The sequence below is a fragment of the Hypanus sabinus genome, unplaced genomic scaffold (genome assembly GCF_030144855.1).
Source record: "Hypanus sabinus isolate sHypSab1 unplaced genomic scaffold, sHypSab1.hap1 scaffold_882, whole genome shotgun sequence".
NCBI lineage: Eukaryota > Metazoa > Chordata > Chondrichthyes > Myliobatiformes > Dasyatidae > Hypanus > Hypanus sabinus.
The window spans coordinates 106,046-124,218 of NW_026781735.1; positions in this window are offsets into that span (position 1 = coordinate 106,046).

The window sequence follows — 18,173 nt, forward strand, 5'->3', positions numbered from 1 at the left end:
ACCATCAGGAAGGAGGTACAGGAGCCTCAGGTACCACACCACCAGGTTCAGGAACAGTTATTACCCCTCAACCATCAGGAAAGAGGTACAGGAGCCTCAGGTCGCACACCACCAGGGTCAGGAACAGTAACTACCCTTCAACCATCGGGAAGGAGGTACAGGAGCCTCAGGACTCACACCACCAGGTTCAGGTACAGTTCTCACCCCTCAACCATTGGGAAGGAGGTACAGGAGCCTCAGGACCCACACCACCAGGTTCAGGAACAGTTATCACCCCTCAACCATCAGGAAAGAGGTACAGGAGCCTCAGGACTCGCACCACCAGGTTCAGGAACAGTTACTACCCCTCAACCATCAGGAAGGAGGTACAGGAGCCTCAAGTCACACACCACCAGGTTCAGGAACAGTTACTACCCCTCAACCATCAGGAAGGAGGTACAGGAGCCTCAGGACTCGCACCACCAAGTTCAGGAATAGTTACTACCCCTCAACCATCAGGAAGGAGGTACAGGAGCCTCAGGACTCACACCACCAGGTTCAGGAACAGTTATCACCCCTCAACCATCAGGAAGGAGGTACAGGAGCCTCAGGACTCACACCACCAGGTTCAGGAACAGTTATCACCCCTCAACCATAAGGAAGGAGGTAGCGGAGAGTCAGGACCCACACCACCAGGTTCAGGAATAGTTATTCCCCCTCAACCATCAGGAAGGAGGTACAGTGGCCTCAGGACTCACACCACCAGGTTCAGGAACAGTTATCACCCCTCAACCATCAGGAAGGAGGTACAGGAGCCTCAGGTCCCATACCACCAGGTTCAGGAACAGTTATTACCCCTCAACCATCAGGAAGGAGGTACAGGAGCCTCAAGTCCCACACCACCAGGTTCAGGAACAGTTACTACCCCTCAACCATCAGGAAGGAGGTACAGGAGCCTCAGGACTCGCACCACCAAGTTCAGGAATAGTTACTACCCCTCAACCATCAGGAAGGAGGTACAGGAGCCTCAGGACTCACACCACCAGGTTCAGGAACAGTTATCACCCCTCAACCATCAGGAAGGAGGTACAGGAGCCTCAGGACACACCACCAGGTTCAGGAACAGTTATCACCCCTCAACCATAAGGAAGGAGGTAGCGGAGCCTCAAGTCCCACACCACCAGGGTCAGGAACAGTAACAACCCCTCATCCATCAGGAAGGAGGTACAGGAGCCTCAGGTCCCACACCACCAGGTTCAGGAACAGTTATCACCCCTCAACCATCAGGAAGGAAGTACAGGAGCCTCAGGTCCCACACCATCAGGTTCAGGAATAGTTATTCCCCCTCAACCATCAGGAAGGAGGTACAGGAGCCTCAGGACTCGCACCAGCAGGTTCAGGAATAGTTACTACCCCTCAACCATCAGGTAGAAGGTACAGGAGCCTCAGGACTCGCACCACCAGGTTCAGGAACAGTTACTACCCCTCAACCATCAGGAAAGAGGTACAGGAGCCTCAGGACTCGCACCACCAGGTTCAGGAACAGTTACTACCCCTCAACCATCAGGAAGGAGGTACAGGAGCCTCAAGTCCCACACCACCAGGTTCAGGAACAGTTACTACCCCTCAACCATCAGGAAGGAGGTACAGGAGCCTCAGGACTCGCACAACCATGTTCAGGAATAGTTACTACCCCTCAACCATCAGGAAGGAGGTACAGGAGCCTCAGGACTCACACCACCAGGTTCAGGAACAGTTATCACCCCTCAACCATCAGGAAGGAGGTACAGGAGCCTCAGGACACACCACCAGGTTCAGGAACAGTTATCACCCCTCAACCATAAGGAAGGAGGTAGCGGAGCCTCAGGTCCCACACCACCAGGTTCAGGAATAGTTATTCCCCCTCAACCATCACGAAGGAGGTACAGTGGCCTCAGGACTCATACCACCAGGTTCAAGAACAGTTATCACCCCTCAACCATCAGGAAGGAGGTACAGGAGCCTCAGGTCCCATACCACCAGGTTCAGGAACAGTTATTACCCTTCAACCATCAGGAAGGAGGTACAGGAGCCTCAGGACTCACACCACCAGGTTCAGGAACGGTTATCACCCCTCAACCATCAGGAAGGAGGTACAGGAGCCTCAGGTACCACACCACCAGGTTCAGGAACAGTTATTACCCCTCAACCATCAGGAAAGAGGTACAGGAGCCTCAGGTCGCACACCACCAGGGTCAGGAACAGTAACTACCCTTCAACCATCGGGAAGGAGGTACAGGAGCCTCAGGACTCACACCACCAGGATCCGGAACATGTATCACCCCTCAACCATCAGGAAGGAGGTACAGGAGCTTCAGGACCCACACCACCAGGTTCAGGAACAATTATCACCCCTCAACCATCAGGAAGGAGGTACAGGAGCCTCTGGACACACACCACCAGGTTCAGGAATAGTCACTACCACTCAACCATCAGGAAGGAGGAACAGGAGCCTCAGGTTCCACACCACCAGGGTCAGGAACAGTAACAACCCCTCATCCATCAGGAAGGAGGTACAAGAGCCTCAGGTCCCACACCACCAGGTTCAGGAACAGTTATCACCCCTCAACCATCAGGAAGGAAGTACAGGAGCCTCAGGTCCCACACCACCAGGTTCAGGAATAGTTATTCCCCCTGAACCATCAGGAAGGAGGTACAGTGGCCTCAGGACTCACACCACCAGGTTCAGGAACAGTTTTCACCCCTCAACCATCAGGAAGGAGGTACAGGAGCATCAGGTCCCATACCACCAGGTTCAGGAACAGTTATTACCCCTCAACCATCAGGAAGGAGGTACAGGAGCCTCAGGACTCACACCACCAGGTTCAGGAACAGTGACCACCCCTCAACCATCAGGAAGGAGGTACAGGAACCTCAGGTCCAACACCACCAGGTTCAGGAACAGTTATCACCCCTCAACCATCAGGAAGGAAGTACAGGATCCTCAGGTTCCACACCACCAGGTTCAGGAACAGTTATTACCCCTCAACGATCAGGAAGGAGGTACAGGAGCCTCAGGACCCACACCACCAGGTTCAGGAACAGTTATCACCCCTCAACCATCAGGAAGGAGGTACAGGAGCCTCAGGACCCACACCACCAGGGTCAGGAACAGTAACTACCCTTCGACCATCAGGAAGGAGGTACAGGAGCCTCAGGACTCACACGACCAGGTTCAGGTACATTTATCACCCCTCAACCATTGGGAAGGAGGTACAGGAGCCTCAGGTCCCATGCCACCAGGTTCAGGAACAATTATCACCCCTCAACCATCAGGAAGGAGGTACAGGAGCCTCTGGACACACACCACCAGGTTCAGGAATAGTCACTACCACTCAACCATCAGGAAGGAGGAACAGGAGCCTCAGGTCCCACACCACCAGGGTCAGGAACAGTAACAACCCCTCATCCATCAGGAAGCAGGTACAGGAGCCTCAGGACCCACACCACCAGGTTCAGGAACAGTTATCACCCCTCAACCATCAGGAAGGAAGTACAGGAGCCTCAGGTCCCACACCACCAGGTTCAGGAATAGTTATTCCACCTCAACCATCAGGAAGGAGGTACAGTGGCCTCAGGACTCACACCACCAGGTTCAGGAACAGTTATCACCCCTCAACCATCAGGAAGGAGGTACAGGAGCCTCAGGTCCCACACGACCAGGGTCAGGAACAGTAACTACCCTTCGACCATCAGGAAGAAGGTACAGGAGCGTAAGAACTCACACCACCAGGTTCAGGTACAGTTCTCACCCCTCAACCATTGGGAAGGAGGTACAGGAGCCTCAGGACCCACACCACCAGGTTCAGGAACAGTTATCACCACTCAACCATCAGGAAGGAGGTACAGGAGACTCAGGTCCCATACCACCAGGTTCAGGAACAGTTATTACCCCTCAACCATCAGGAAAGAGGTACAGGAGCCTCAGGTCCCACACCACCAGGGTCAGAAACAGTAACTACCCTTCGACCGTCAGGAAGGAGGTACAGGACCCTCAGGACTCACACGACCAGGTTCAGGTACATTTATCACCCCTCAACCATTGGGAAGGAGGTACAGGAGCCTCAGGTCCCATGCCACCAGGTTCAGGAACAATTATCACCCCTCAACCATCAGGAAGGAGGTACAGGAGCCTCTGGACACACACCACCAGGTTCAGGAATAGTCACTACCACTCAACCATCAGGAAGGAGGAACAGGAGCCTCAGGTCCCACACCACCAGGGTCAGGAACAGTAACAACCGCTCATCCATCAGGAAGGAGGTACAGGAGCCTCAGGTCCCACACCACCAGGTTCAGGAACAGTTATCACCCCTCAACCATCAGAAAGGAAGTACAGGAGCCTCAGGTCCCACACCACCAGGTTCAGGAATAGTTATTCCCCCTCAACCATCAGGAAGGAGGTACAGTGGCCTCAGGACTCACACCACCAGGTTCAGGAACAGTTATCACCCCTCAACCATCAGGAAGGAGGTACAGGAGCCTCAGGTCCCATACCACCAGGTTCAGGAACAGGTATTACCCCTCAACCATCAGGAAGGAGGTACAGGAGCCTCAGGACTCACACCACCAGGTTCAGGAACAGTTACTACCCCTCAACCATCAGGAAGGAGGTACAGGAGCCTCAGGACTCGCACCACCAAGTTCAGGAATAGTTACTACCCCTCAACCATCAGGAAGGAGGTACAGGAGCCTCAGGACTCACACCACCAGGTTCAGGAACAGTTATCACCCCTCAACCATCAGGAAGGAGGTACAGGAGCCTCAGGACTCACACCACCAGGTTCAGGAACAGTTATCACCCCTCAACAATAAGGAAGGAGGTAGCGGAGCCTCAGGTCCCACACCACCAGGTTCAGGAACAGTTATCACCCCTCAACCATCAGGAAGGAGGTACAGGAGCCTCAGGTCCCACACGACCAGGGTCAGGAACAGTAACTACCCTTCGACCATCAGGAATAAGGTACAGGAGCCTAAGAACTCACACCACCAGGTACAGGTACAGTTCTCACCCCTCAACCATTGGGAAGGAGGTACAGGAGCCTCAGGACCCACACCACCAGGTTCAGGAACAGTTATCACCACTCAACCATCAGGAAGGAGGTACAGGAGCCTCAGGTCCCATACCACCAGGTTCAGGAACAGTTATTACCCCTCAACCATCAGGAAAGAGGTACAGGAGCCTCAGGTCCCACACCACCAGGGTCAGGAACAGTAACTACCCTTCGACCGTCAGGAAGGAGGTACAGGAGCCTCAGGACTCACACGACCAGGTTCAGGTACATTTATCACCCCTCAACCATTGGGAAGGAGGTACAGGAGCCTCAGGTCCCATGCCACCAGGTTCAGGAACAATTATCACCCCTCAACCATCAGGAAGGAGGTACAGGAGCCTCTGGACACACACCACCAGGTTCAGGAATAGTCACTACCACTCAACCATCAGGAAGGAGGAACAGGAGCCTCAGGTCCCACACCACCAGGGTCAGGAACAGTAACAACCGCTCATCCATCAGGAAGGAGGTACAGGAGCCTCAGGTCCCACACCACCAGGTTCAGGAACAGTTATCACCCCTCAACCATCAGAAAGGAAGTACAGGAGCCTCAGGTCCCACACCACCAGGTTCAGGAATAGTTATTCCCCCTCAACCATCAGGAAGGAGGTACAGTGGCCTCAGGACTCACACCACCAGGTTCAGGAACAGTTATCACCCCTCAACCATCAGGAAGGAGGTACAGGAGCCTCAGGTCCCATACCACCAGGTTCAGGAACAGTTATTACCCCTCAACCATCAGGAAGGAGGTACAGGAGCCTCAGGACTCACACCACCAGGTTCAGGAACAGTGACCACCCCTCAACCATCAGGAAGGAGGTACAGGAACCTCAGGTCCAACACCACCAGGTTCAGGAACAGTTATCACCCCTCAACCATCAGGAAGGAAGTACAGGATCCTCAGGTCCCACACCACCAGGTTCAGGAACAGTTATTACCCCTCAACCATAAGGAAGGAGGTATAGGAGCCTCAGGACCCACACCACCAGGTTCAGGAACAGTTATCGCCCCTCAACCATCAGGAAGGAGGTACAGGAGCCTCGGAACCCACACCACCAGGTTCAGGAATAGTTATCACCCCTCAACCATCAGGAAGGAGGTACAGGAGCCTCTGGACACACACCACCAGGTTCAGGAATAGTCACTACCACTCAACCATCAGGAAGGAGGTACAGGAGCCTCAGGTCCCACACCACCAGGGGCAGGAACAGTAACAACCCCTCATCCATCAGGAAGGAGGTACAGGAGCCTCAGGTCCCACACCACCAGGTTCAGGGACAGTTATCACCCCTCAACCATCAGGAAGGAAGTACAGGAGCCTCAGGTCCCACACCATCAGGTTCAGGAATAGTTATTCCCCCTCAACCATCAGGAAGGAGGTACAGGAGCCTCAGGACTCACACCACCAGGTTCAGGAACAGTTATCACCCCTCAACCATCAGGAAGGAGGTACAGGAGACCTCAGGACTCGCACCACCAGGTTCAGGAATAGTTACTACCCCTCAACCATCAGGTAGAAGGTACAGGAGCCTCAGGACTCGCACCACCAGGTTCAGGAACAGTTACTACCCCTCAACCATCAGGAAAGAGGTATAGGAGCCTCAGGACTCGCACCACCAGGTTCAGGAACAGTTACTACCCCTCAACCATCAGGAAGGAGGTACAGGAGCCTCAAGTCCCACACCACCAGGTTCAGGAACAGTTACTACCCCTCAACCATCAGGAAGGAGGTACAGGAGCCTCAGGACTCGCACCACCAAGTTCAGGAATAGTTACTACCCCTCAACCATCAGGAAGGAGGTACAGGAGCCTCAGGACTCAACACCACCAGGTTCAGGAACAGTTATCACCCCTCAACCATCAGGAAGGAGGTACAGGAGCCTCAGGACTCACACCACCAGGTTCAGGAACAGTTATCACCCCTCAACCATAAGGAAGGAGGTAGCGGAGCCTCAGGTCCCACACCACCAGGTTCAGGAATAGTTATTCCCCCTCAACCATCAGGAAGGAGGTACAGTGGCCTCAGGACTCACACCACCAGGTTCAGGAACAGTTATCACCCCTCAACCATCAGGAAGGAGGTACAGGAGCCTCAGGTCCCATACCACCAGGTTCAGGAACAGTTATTACCCCTCAACCATCAGGAAGGAGGTACAGGAGCCTCAGGACTCACACCACCAGGTTCAGGAACAGTTATCACCCCTCAACCATCAGGAAGGAGGTACAGGAGCCTCAGGTACCACACCACCAGGTTCAGGAACAGTTATTACCCCTCAACCATCAGGAAAGAGGTACAGGAGCCTCAGGTCGCACACCACCAGGGTCAGGAACACTAACTACCCTTCAACCATCAGGAAGGAGGTACAGGAGCCTCAGGACTCACACCACCAGGTTCAGCTACATTTAACACCCCTCAACCATCAGGAAGGAGGTACAGGAGCTTCAGGACCCACACCACCAGGTTCAGGAACAATTATCACCCCTCAACCATCAGGAAGGAGGTACAGGAGCCTCTGGACACACACCACCAGGTTCAGGAATAGTCACTACCACTCAACCATCAGGAAGGAGGAACAGGAGCCTCAGGTCCCACACCACCAGGGTCAGGAACAGTAACAACCACTCATCCATCAGGAAGGAGGTACAGGAGCCTCAGGTCCCACACCACCAGGTTCAGGAACAATTATCACCCCTCAACCATCAGGAAGGCAGTACAGCAGCCTCAGGTCCCACACCACCAGGTTCAGGAATAGTTATTCCCCCTCAACCATCAGGAAGGAGGTACAGTGGCCTCAGGACTCACACCACCAGGTTCAGGAACAGTTATCACCCCTCAACCATCAGGAAGGAGGTACAGGAGCCTCAGGTCCCATACCACCAGGTTCAGGAACAGTTATTACCCCTCAACCATCAGGAAGGAGGTACAGGAGCCTCAGGACTCACACCACCAGTTTCAGGAACAGTGACCACCCCTCAACCATCAGGAAGGAGGTCCAGGAACCTCAGGTCCAACACCACCAGGTTCAGGAACAGTTATCACCCCTCAACCATCAGGAAGGAAGTACAGGATCCTCAGGTCCCACACCACCAGGTTCAGGAACAGTTATTACCCCTCAACCATCAGGAAGGAGGTACAGGAGCCTCAGGACCCACACCACCAGGTTCAGGAACAGTTATCGCCCCTCAACGATCAGGAAGGAGGTACAGGAGCCTCAGAACCCACACCACCAGGTTCAGGAACAGTTATCGCCCCTCAACGATCAGGAAGGAGGTACAGGAGCCTCAGAACCCACACCACCAGGTTCAGGAATAGTTATCACCCCTCAACCATAAGGAAGGAAGTACAGGAGCCTCAGGTCCCACACCATCAGGTTCAGGAATAGTTATTCCCCCTCAACCATCAGGAAGGAGGTACAGGAGCCTCAGGACTCGCACCACCAGGTTCAGGAATAGTTATTCCCCCTCAACCATCAGGAAGGAGGTACAGGAGCCTCTGGACACACACCACCAGGTTCAGGAATAGTCACTACCACTCAACCATCAGGACGGAGGTACAGGAGCCTCAGGTCCCACACCACCAGGGTCAGGAACAGTAACAACCCCTCATCCATCAGGAAGGAGGTACAGGAGCCTCAGGTCCCACACCACCAGGTTCAGGAACAGTTATCACCCCTCAACCATCAGGAAGGAAGTACAGGAGCCTCAGGTCCCACACCATCAGGTTCAGGAATAGTTATTCCCCCTCAACCATCAGGAAGGAGGTACAGGAGCCTCAGGACTCGCACCACCAGGTTCAGGAATAGTTACTACCCCTCAACCATCAGGTAGAAGGTACAGGAGCCTCAGGACTCGCACCACCAGGTTCAGGAACAGTTACTACCCCTCAACCATCAGGAAAGAGGTACAGGAGCCTCAGGACTCGCACCACCAGGTTCAGGAACAGTTACTACCCCTCAACCATCAGGAAGGAGGTACAGGAGCCTCAAGTCCCACACCACCAGGTTCAGGAACAGTTACTACCCCTCAACCATCAGGAAGGAGGTACAGGAGCCTCAGGACTCGCACCACCAAGTTCAGGAACAGTTACTACACATCAACCATCAGGAAAGAGGTACAGGAGCCTCAGGACTCGCACCACCAGGTTCAGGAACAGTTACTACCCCTCAACCATCAGGAAGGAGGTACAGGAGCCTCAAGTCCCACACCACCAGGTTCAGGAACAGTTACTACCCCTCAACCATCAGGAAGGAGGTACAGGAGCCTCTGGACACACACCACCAGGTTCAGGAATAGTCACTACCACTCAACCATCAGGAAGGAGGAACAGGAGCCTCAGGTCCCACACCACCAGGGTCAGGAACAGTAACAACCGCTCATCCATCAGGAAGGAGGTACAGGAGCCTCAGGTCCCACACCACCAGGTTCAGGAACAGTTATCACCCCTCAACCATCAGAAAGGAAGTACAGGAGCCTCAGGTCCCACACCACCAGGTTCAGGAATAGTTATTCCCCCTCAACCATCAGGAAGGAGGTACAGTGGCCTCAGGACTCACACCACCAGGTTCAGGAACAGTTATCACCCCTCAACCATCAGGAAGGAGGTACAGGAGCCTCAGGTCCCATACCACCAGGTTCAGGAACAGGTATTACCCCTCAACCATCAGGAAGGAGGTACAGGAGCCTCAGGACTCACACCACCAGGTTCAGGAACAGTTACTACCCCTCAACCATCAGGAAGGAGGTACAGGAGCCTCAGGACTCGCACCACCAAGTTCAGGAATAGTTACTACCCCTCAACCATCAGGAAGGAGGTACAGGAGCCTCAGGACTCACACCACCAGGTTCAGGAACAGTTATCACCCCTCAACCATCAGGAAGGAGGTACAGGAGCCTCAGGACTCACACCACCAGGTTCAGGAACAGTTATCACCCCTCAACAATAAGGAAGGAGGTAGCGGAGCCTCAGGTCCCACACCACCAGGTTCAGGAACAGTTATCACCCCTCAACCATCAGGAAGGAGGTACAGGAGCCTCAGGTCCCACACGACCAGGGTCAGGAACAGTAACTACCCTTCGACCATCAGGAATAAGGTACAGGAGCCTAAGAACTCACACCACCAGGTACAGGTACAGTTCTCACCCCTCAACCATTGGGAAGGAGGTACAGGAGCCTCAGGACCCACACCACCAGGTTCAGGAACAGTTATCACCACTCAACCATCAGGAAGGAGGTACAGGAGCCTCAGGTCCCATACCACCAGGTTCAGGAACAGTTATTACCCCTCAACCATCAGGAAAGAGGTACAGGAGCCTCAGGTCCCACACCACCAGGGTCAGGAACAGTAACTACCCTTCGACCGTCAGGAAGGAGGTACAGGAGCCTCAGGACTCACACGACCAGGTTCAGGTACATTTATCACCCCTCAACCATTGGGAAGGAGGTACAGGAGCCTCAGGTCCCATGCCACCAGGTTCAGGAACAATTATCACCCCTCAACCATCAGGAAGGAGGTACAGGAGCCTCTGGACACACACCACCAGGTTCAGGAATAGTCACTACCACTCAACCATCAGGAAGGAGGAACAGGAGCCTCAGGTCCCACACCACCAGGGTCAGGAACAGTAACAACCGCTCATCCATCAGGAAGGAGGTACAGGAGCCTCAGGTCCCACACCACCAGGTTCAGGAACAGTTATCACCCCTCAACCATCAGAAAGGAAGTACAGGAGCCTCAGGTCCCACACCACCAGGTTCAGGAATAGTTATTCCCCCTCAACCATCAGGAAGGAGGTACAGTGGCCTCAGGACTCACACCACCAGGTTCAGGAACAGTTATCACCCCTCAACCATCAGGAAGGAGGTACAGGAGCCTCAGGTCCCATACCACCAGGTTCAGGAACAGTTATTACCCCTCAACCATCAGGAAGGAGGTACAGGAGCCTCAGGACTCACACCACCAGGTTCAGGAACAGTGACCACCCCTCAACCATCAGGAAGGAGGTACAGGAACCTCAGGTCCAACACCACCAGGTTCAGGAACAGTTATCACCCCTCAACCATCAGGAAGGAAGTACAGGATCCTCAGGTCCCACACCACCAGGTTCAGGAACAGTTATTACCCCTCAACCATAAGGAAGGAGGTATAGGAGCCTCAGGACCCACACCACCAGGTTCAGGAACAGTTATCGCCCCTCAACCATCAGGAAGGAGGTACAGGAGCCTCGGAACCCACACCACCAGGTTCAGGAATAGTTATCACCCCTCAACCATCAGGAAGGAGGTACAGGAGCCTCTGGACACACACCACCAGGTTCAGGAATAGTCACTACCACTCAACCATCAGGAAGGAGGTACAGGAGCCTCAGGTCCCACACCACCAGGGGCAGGAACAGTAACAACCCCTCATCCATCAGGAAGGAGGTACAGGAGCCTCAGGTCCCACACCACCAGGTTCAGGGACAGTTATCACCCCTCAACCATCAGGAAGGAAGTACAGGAGCCTCAGGTCCCACACCATCAGGTTCAGGAATAGTTATTCCCCCTCAACCATCAGGAAGGAGGTACAGGAGCCTCAGGACTCACACCACCAGGTTCAGGAACAGTTATCACCCCTCAACCATCAGGAAGGAGGTACAGGAGACCTCAGGACTCGCACCACCAGGTTCAGGAATAGTTACTACCCCTCAACCATCAGGTAGAAGGTACAGGAGCCTCAGGACTCGCACCACCAGGTTCAGGAACAGTTACTACCCCTCAACCATCAGGAAAGAGGTATAGGAGCCTCAGGACTCGCACCACCAGGTTCAGGAACAGTTACTACCCCTCAACCATCAGGAAGGAGGTACAGGAGCCTCAAGTCCCACACCACCAGGTTCAGGAACAGTTACTACCCCTCAACCATCAGGAAGGAGGTACAGGAGCCTCAGGACTCGCACCACCAAGTTCAGGAATAGTTACTACCCCTCAACCATCAGGAAGGAGGTACAGGAGCCTCAGGACTCAACACCACCAGGTTCAGGAACAGTTATCACCCCTCAACCATCAGGAAGGAGGTACAGGAGCCTCAGGACTCACACCACCAGGTTCAGGAACAGTTATCACCCCTCAACCATAAGGAAGGAGGTAGCGGAGCCTCAGGTCCCACACCACCAGGTTCAGGAATAGTTATTCCCCCTCAACCATCAGGAAGGAGGTACAGTGGCCTCAGGACTCACACCACCAGGTTCAGGAACAGTTATCACCCCTCAACCATCAGGAAGGAGGTACAGGAGCCTCAGGTCCCATACCACCAGGTTCAGGAACAGTTATTACCCCTCAACCATCAGGAAGGAGGTACAGGAGCCTCAGGACTCACACCACCAGGTTCAGGAACAGTTATCACCCCTCAACCATCAGGAAGGAGGTACAGGAGCCTCAGGTACCACACCACCAGGTTCAGGAACAGTTATTACCCCTCAACCATCAGGAAAGAGGTACAGGAGCCTCAGGTCGCACACCACCAGGGTCAGGAACACTAACTACCCTTCAACCATCAGGAAGGAGGTACAGGAGCCTCAGGACTCACACCACCAGGTTCAGCTACATTTAACACCCCTCAACCATCAGGAAGGAGGTACAGGAGCTTCAGGACCCACACCACCAGGTTCAGGAACAATTATCACCCCTCAACCATCAGGAAGGAGGTACAGGAGCCTCTGGACACACACCACCAGGTTCAGGAATAGTCACTACCACTCAACCATCAGGAAGGAGGAACAGGAGCCTCAGGTCCCACACCACCAGGGTCAGGAACAGTAACAACCACTCATCCATCAGGAAGGAGGTACAGGAGCCTCAGGTCCCACACCACCAGGTTCAGGAACAATTATCACCCCTCAACCATCAGGAAGGCAGTACAGCAGCCTCAGGTCCCACACCACCAGGTTCAGGAATAGTTATTCCCCCTCAACCATCAGGAAGGAGGTACAGTGGCCTCAGGACTCACACCACCAGGTTCAGGAACAGTTATCACCCCTCAACCATCAGGAAGGAGGTACAGGAGCCTCAGGTCCCATACCACCAGGTTCAGGAACAGTTATTACCCCTCAACCATCAGGAAGGAGGTACAGGAGCCTCAGGACTCACACCACCAGTTTCAGGAACAGTGACCACCCCTCAACCATCAGGAAGGAGGTCCAGGAACCTCAGGTCCAACACCACCAGGTTCAGGAACAGTTATCACCCCTCAACCATCAGGAAGGAAGTACAGGATCCTCAGGTCCCACACCACCAGGTTCAGGAACAGTTATTACCCCTCAACCATCAGGAAGGAGGTACAGGAGCCTCAGGACCCACACCACCAGGTTCAGGAACAGTTATCGCCCCTCAACGATCAGGAAGGAGGTACAGGAGCCTCAGAACCCACACCACCAGGTTCAGGAACAGTTATCGCCCCTCAACGATCAGGAAGGAGGTACAGGAGCCTCAGAACCCACACCACCAGGTTCAGGAATAGTTATCACCCCTCAACCATAAGGAAGGAAGTACAGGAGCCTCAGGTCCCACACCATCAGGTTCAGGAATAGTTATTCCCCCTCAACCATCAGGAAGGAGGTACAGGAGCCTCAGGACTCGCACCACCAGGTTCAGGAATAGTTATTCCCCCTCAACCATCAGGAAGGAGGTACAGGAGCCTCTGGACACACACCACCAGGTTCAGGAATAGTCACTACCACTCAACCATCAGGACGGAGGTACAGGAGCCTCAGGTCCCACACCACCAGGGTCAGGAACAGTAACAACCCCTCATCCATCAGGAAGGAGGTACAGGAGCCTCAGGTCCCACACCACCAGGTTCAGGAACAGTTATCACCCCTCAACCATCAGGAAGGAAGTACAGGAGCCTCAGGTCCCACACCATCAGGTTCAGGAATAGTTATTCCCCCTCAACCATCAGGAAGGAGGTACAGGAGCCTCAGGACTCGCACCACCAGGTTCAGGAATAGTTACTACCCCTCAACCATCAGGTAGAAGGTACAGGAGCCTCAGGACTCGCACCACCAGGTTCAGGAACAGTTACTACCCCTCAACCATCAGGAAAGAGGTACAGGAGCCTCAGGACTCGCACCACCAGGTTCAGGAACAGTTACTACCCCTCAACCATCAGGAAGGAGGTACAGGAGCCTCAAGTCCCACACCACCAGGTTCAGGAACAGTTACTACCCCTCAACCATCAGGAAGGAGGTACAGGAGCCTCAGGACTCGCACCACCAAGTTCAGGAACAGTTACTACACATCAACCATCAGGAAAGAGGTACAGGAGCCTCAGGACTCGCACCACCAGGTTCAGGAACAGTTACTACCCCTCAACCATCAGGAAGGAGGTACAGGAGCCTCAAGTCCCACACCACCAGGTTCAGGAACAGTTACTACCCCTCAACCATCAGGAAGGAGGTACAGGAGCCTCAGGACTCGCACCACCAAGTTCAGGAATAGTTACTACCCCTCAACCATCAGGAAGGAGGTACAGGAGCCTCAGGACTCACACCACCAGGTTCAGGAACAGTTATCACCCCTCAACCATCAGGAAGGAGGTACAGGAGCCTCAGGACTCACACCACCAGGTTCAGGAACAGTTATCATCCCTCAACCATAAGGAAGGAGGTAGCGGAGCCTCAGGACTCGCACCACCAGGTTCAGGAACAGTTACTACCCCTCAACCATCAGGAAGGAGGAACAGGAGCCTCAAGTCCCACACCATCAGGTTCAGGAATAGTTATTCCCCCTCAACCATCAGGAAGGAGGTACAGGAGCCTCAGGACTCACACCACCAGGTTCAGTAACAGTTATCACCCCTCAACCATCAGGAAGGAGGTACAGGAGCCCTCAGGACTCGCACCACCAGGTTCAGGAATAGTTACTACCCCTCAACCATCCGGTAGAAGGTACAGGAGCCTCAGGACTCGCACCACCAGGTTCAGGAACAGTTACTACCCCTCAACCATCAGGAAGGAGGTACAGGAGCCTCAGGACCCACACCACCAGGTTCAGGAATAGTTATTCCCCCTCAACCATCAGGAAGGAGGTACAGGAGCCTCTGGACACACACCACCAGGTTCAGGAATAGTCACTACCACTCAACCATCAGGACGGAGGTACAGGAGCCTCAGGTCCCACACCACCAGGGTCAGGAACAGTAACAACCCCTCATCCATCAGGAAGGAGGTACAGGAGCCTCAGGTCCCACACCACCAGGTTCAGGAACAGTTATCACCCCTCAACCATCAGGAAGGAAGTACAGGAGCCTCAGGTCCCACACCATCAGGTTCAGGAATAGTTATTCCCCCTCAACCATCAGGAAGGAGGTACAGGAGCCTCAGGACTCGCACCACCAGGTTCAGGAATAGTTACTACCCCTCAACCATCAGGTAGAAGGTACAGGAGCCTCAGGACTCGCACCACCAGGTTCAGGAACAGTTACTACCCCTCAACCATCAGGAAAGAGGTACAGGAGCCTCAGGACTCGCACCACCAGGTTCAGGAACAGTTACTACCCCTCAACCATCAGGAAGGAGGTACAGGAGCCTCAAGTCCCACACCACCAGGTTCAGGAACAGTTACTACCCCTCAACCATCAGGTAGAAGGTACAGGAGCCTCAGGACTCGCACCACCAGGTTCAGGAACAGTTACTACCCCTCAACCATCAGGAAAGAGGTACAGGAGCCTCAGGACTCGCACCACCAGGTTCAGGAACAGTTACTACCCCTCAACCATCAGGAAGGAGGTACAGGAGCCTCAAGTCCCACACCACCAGGTTCAGGAACAGTTACTACCCCTCAACCATCAGGAAGGAGGTACAGGAGCCTCAGGACTCGCACCACCAAGTTCAGGAATAGTTACTACCCCTCAACCATCAGGAAGGAGGTACTGGAGCCTCAGGACTCACACCACCAGGTTCAGGAACAGTTATCACCCCTCAACCATCAGGAAGGAGGTACAGGAGCCTCAGGACTCACACCACCAGGTTCAGGAACAGTTATCATCCCTCAACCATAAGGAAGGAGGTAGCGGAGCCTCAGGACTCGCACCACCAGGTTCAGGAACAGTTACTACCCCTCAACCATCAGGAAGGAGGTACAGGAGCCTCAAGTCCCACACCATCAGGTTCAGGAATAGTTATTCCCCCTCAACCATCAGGAAGGAGGTACAGGAGCCTCAGGACTCACACCACCAGGTTCAGTAACAGTTATCACCCCTCAACCATCAGGAAGGAGGTACAGGAGCCCTCAGGACTCGCACCACCAGGTTCAGGAATAGTTACTACCCCTCAACCATCAGGTAGAAGGTACAGGAGCCTCAGGACTCGCACCACCAGGTTCAGGAACAGTTACTACCCCTCAACCATCAGGAAGGAGGTACAGGAGCCTCAGGACCCACACCACCAGGTTCAGGAACAGTTATCACCCCTCAACCATCAGGAAGGAGGTACAGGAGCCTCAGGTCCCACACCACCAGGGTCAGGAACAGCAACTACCCTTCGACCATCAGGAAGGAGGTACAGGAGCCTCAGGACTCACACGACCAGGTTCAGGTACATTTATCACCCCTCAACCATTGGGAAGGAGGTACAGGAGCCTCAGGTCCCATGCCACCAGGTTCAGGAACAATTATCACCCCTCAACCATCAGGAAGGAGGTACAGGAGCCTCAGGACTCACACCACCAGATTCAGGAACAGTGACCACCCCTCAACCATCAGGAAGGAGGTCCAGGAACCTCAGGTCCAACACCACCAGGTTCAGGAACAGTTATCACCCCTCAACCATCAGGAAGGAAGTACAGGATCCTCAGGTCCCACACCACCAGGTTCAGGAACAGTTATTACCCCTCAACCATCAGGAAGGAGGTACAGGAGCCTCAGGACCCACACCACCAGGTTCAGGAACAGTTATCGCCCCTCAACGATCAGGAAGGAGGTACAGGAGCCTCAGAACCCACACCACCAGGTTCAGGAATAGTTATCACCCCTCAACCATAAGGAAGGAGGTACAGGAGCCTCTGGACACACACCACCAGGTTCAGGAATACTCACTACCACTCAACCATCAGGACGGAGGTACAGGAGCCTCAGGTCCCACACCACCAGGGTCAGGAACAGTAACAACCCCTCATCCATCAGGAAGGAGGTACAGGAGCCTCAGGTCCCACACCACCAGGTTCAGGAACAGTTATCACCACTCAACCATCAGGAAGGAAGTACAGGAGCCTCAGGTCCCACACCATCAGGTTCAGGAATAGTTATTCCCCCTCAACCATCAGGAAGGAGGTACAGGAGCCTCAGGACTCACACCACCAGGTTCAGGAACAGAAACTACCCCTCGACCATCAGGAAGGAGGTACAGGAGCCTCAGGACCCACACCACCAGGTTCAGGAACAGTTATCGCCCCTCAACCATCAGGAAGGAGGTACAGGAGCCTCGGAACCCACACCACCAGGTTCAGGAATAGTTATCACCCCTCAACCATCAGGAAGGTGGTACAGGAGCCTCTGGACACACACCACCAGGTTCAGGAATAGTCACTACCACTCAACCATCAGGAAGGAGGTACAGGAGCCTCGGGTCCCACACCACCAGGGTCAGGAACAGTAACAACCCCTCATCCATCAGGAAGGAGGTACAGGAGCCTCAGGTCCCACACCACCAGGTTCAGGAACAGTTATCACCCCTCCACCATCAGGAAGGAAGTACAGGAGCCTCAGGTCCCACACCATCAGGTTCAGGAATAGTTATTCCCCCTCAACCATCAGGAAGGAGGTACAGGAGCCTCAGGACTCGCACCACCAGGTTCAGGAATAGTTACTACCCCTCAACCATCAGGTAGAAGGTACAGGAGCCTCAAGACTCGCACCACCAGGTTCAGGAACAGTTACTACCCCTCAACCATCAGGAAGGAGGTACAGGAGCCTCAGGACTCGCACCACCAAGTTCAGGAATAGTTACTACCCCTCAACCATCAGGAAGGAGGTACAGGAGCCTCAGGACTCACACCACCAGGTTCAGGAACAGTTATCACCCCTCAACCATCAGGAAGGAGGTACAGGAGCCTCAGGACTCACACCA